Source organism: Ornithorhynchus anatinus, chromosome 15, assembly GCF_004115215.2.
Source record: "Ornithorhynchus anatinus isolate Pmale09 chromosome 15, mOrnAna1.pri.v4, whole genome shotgun sequence".
Classification (NCBI taxonomy): Eukaryota; Metazoa; Chordata; class Mammalia; order Monotremata; family Ornithorhynchidae; genus Ornithorhynchus; species Ornithorhynchus anatinus.
The window spans coordinates 1,902,566-1,905,406 of NC_041742.1; the positions used below are offsets into that span (position 1 = coordinate 1,902,566).

Here is a 2,841-nt window from a genome sequence, read left to right on the forward strand (position 1 = left end):
GACGGTGAATCTCCCCCCTCCCCAGTGGGTCAGGTGCTCATCCTGGCCCTGGCCAGGACCGGGGACCCTCTTCCACCCCGGGGCCTCCATCCGGTCACGACCGGGGGTGGGATATCCCTCCTCGCTGCCTGATGGTGGGACTGCCGAGGCCGACGGGCGAGGGCTCTGCCTCCGGTCGCCTTCTGTATCGGAGGAAAAAAAGAAAATCATAGAGCGGTTGTTATGGCAACCAGTTGTCCTTCGGCGGCAGGGTACCTAGCACGTGGAACACGTCGAGGCCGACGCGCTTCCTTTATGGAATGGATCCAGTCCGGCCATTCCAAATGATGAACGGGCCTTCCTTAAACGAAGGCGTTCTCTGCTAAGAAAAACAATAAATTACCGACAGGTCTGTGGATTTTAGAGGAGCTACAGAACGTCAGCATTTCCTTGGTCTTGCTGACGTCGGTGTGTCCTCTCGGCCCGGAAGGCGACGGCAGCGATCGATCAGTGATACGCACCGATCGTTTAATATGTGCAGGGCACGTACTAAGCGTTTATGGGGATGTTCGTCTCTGGGAGCTGAGGTGACTGGAAAGGCCGGCGCGGGGGCCCACGGTAACGCTGATATTGTGTGCGTAGGCAGGGTTTCTACCGCTGTGCAGCTGCGTCGTCGTTTGCAGCGCCTGGTTAGGGTGCTCACCGACAGCACGGTGGCCTAGGGGAATGAACACGGGCCTGGGAGTCGGAGGACGTGGGTTCCAATCCCGGCTTGTCTCGTAGGTGACCTTGGATTTCCCTCTGCCTCAGTTTCCTCACCTGTAGAAGGGGCATTCAGACTGGGAGCCTTAAGTCTGATCACCACGTATCTACCGCAGTGCTCGGTACAGTGCCTGGCACATAGTAAGAGCTAACAAATATCATTAAAAAAAAAATAGCCCCGGTGCCTACCGGACACACAGAGGCGTGCGACGTAACGAGTTGGACCCGCTGCGCAGAATGATGAGATCGTTGGCACCGTTTTGCAAAAACTAGGGTGTTTCTCCCGGGGGGTCGGAGGGCGGGGGGGGATCCCCAACATTCACTCCACAGATCTCCCGGGTCCCCGAAAACAGGGGCGCCACTTCTGAGCCGCGGTACTCCGGGACGGGAGGCCGGTCGCTGCAAGTCGAGTCACCGTACAGAAAGACGTCAGGCGCCGTATCTGTAGCAGCGGAGAGACGAACCGGCTGGAAACTGAACCTGGGGCTCTTTCCTTTCTCGCCTCCTGGTCATCTCAACCCGCCATCACCACGTGGACAGTGCCTGAGGTGAGAATTCTAGCCCCCGGCTCAACCTCAGTGCTTAGCCGAGTAGGTGGAACACAGTAAGTGCTTAACAAATACCACATTCTAAGTTCCGTTAACGATTAGGCCATGGGGACCGGAGAGAGTCATCGATCAATGATTTAACGGCCCTTATTGAGCGGTTACTACGTACAGAGCACTGGAGTAAACTCTGGGGAGAGAACGGTGCAACCGAATAAGCAGACGCGTTCCCTGCCCATGATGAGTTTACGGTCCGGAGTGGGGAGTTACACTCCACAACCCGAATCCGTGTCAGATGATGATTTTCTTCAACAATTTTTCTCTTTTTAATCATCCAACATTTCAAGCTGATATTTTTTAGACTACTGAAGGGGGCTTTTATTAACTGGCCTGAGCTGTTTTAGCTATTTAATGTTTAATGGTGTTTCAGACAATCACGCCAGCCCAGTGATATTTTTTAGTTTTGCTTTTACTCTGTCAGAGGGATAGATAGAGTACGCGGTTTAGGAATAAGCACGAGATTTTTAGCCTTAGGTTGTCACCTCCTTCGGAGTCAGGGATCTCATCTCATTCTTATCAGCTTCTTTTACCCCGGTGCCCGACACAGTACTTTGCACACTGTGGGTGTCTAATAAATACTATTCTTACTATTAGGGGCCGGGTCGAGTGCTCGGCACACAGTGGGAGCCCCATAAATACTACAGCTAATATCACTAAGTGATCCCGGCTCTGCCGCTTGTCAGCTGTGTGACTGTGGGCAGGTGGCTTCACTTCTCTGGGCCTCAGTGACCTCATCTGTAAAATGGGGATTCACTGTGAGCCTCACGGGGGACAACCCGATGACCCTGTATCTACCCCAGCGCTTAGAACAGTGCTCTGCACATAGTAAGCGCTTAACAAATACCAACATTATTATCCTCCCCCCCCCCCCCCCGCCACATTAGAAACGTGAGTTTTGGGGCCCATTTCTTTGGATAGTGAGGTGCCCACAAGAAAATACGGGCCTAACTCTATCTTAACGGTTTGATGAGGATTTAATGAAGCCATTGCTCTCTTTTCCCTCTGAATTTTTCAGAGATACACTGAAAATTCTGACAGCGTCACTTCTTTATGAGAAGGTATTTTCACTTCGGGAAACGGAAGCTGGAAGGGAGAGCTCTTAACCCCCGGAGAAGATGCCTCATAGAAATCGAGGGAGATGCATTTCGAGAACAATTCTCTGGTTGCAAGGCAGAAAAGTGCCTGTTCTGTTTCTTCAAAATAGAAAACTTGTCAAGAATCACCGGGGAAGAGTGTTAATGGGTTTGAAGAAGGGCTCTAGCCCCTGGATCTCAAATTGCGTCCTTTCGGTCACGTAGCGGAGTGGGGATAGATTTACCTCCCCGATCAATAGGTGATTAGATCATCCTCGCGGCCCCGAAACCCATCTAGGCTCTGATTTCACCGGGAAACGCCAGTTCAAAGTTAGACAGAGGAGAGAAGCAGCGTGGCTCAGTGGAAAGAGCCCGGGCGCCATGGGTTCGAATCCCAGCTCGGCCACCCGTCAGCTGTATGA

General features: G+C 52.5%; 1 long non-coding RNA gene across 1 annotated transcript; it reads left to right on the forward strand.

Annotated features, from left to right (window-relative positions):
• Positions 1 to 322: 322 nt before the first annotated feature.
• On the forward strand, positions 323 to 2,555 carry LOC114816906. The gene is made up of 3 exons (XR_003764705.2): positions 323 to 566; positions 1,095 to 1,289; positions 2,362 to 2,555. It is a non-coding gene; the product is annotated as an uncharacterized LOC114816906 (long non-coding RNA).
• Positions 2,556 to 2,841: the final 286 nt, after the last annotated feature.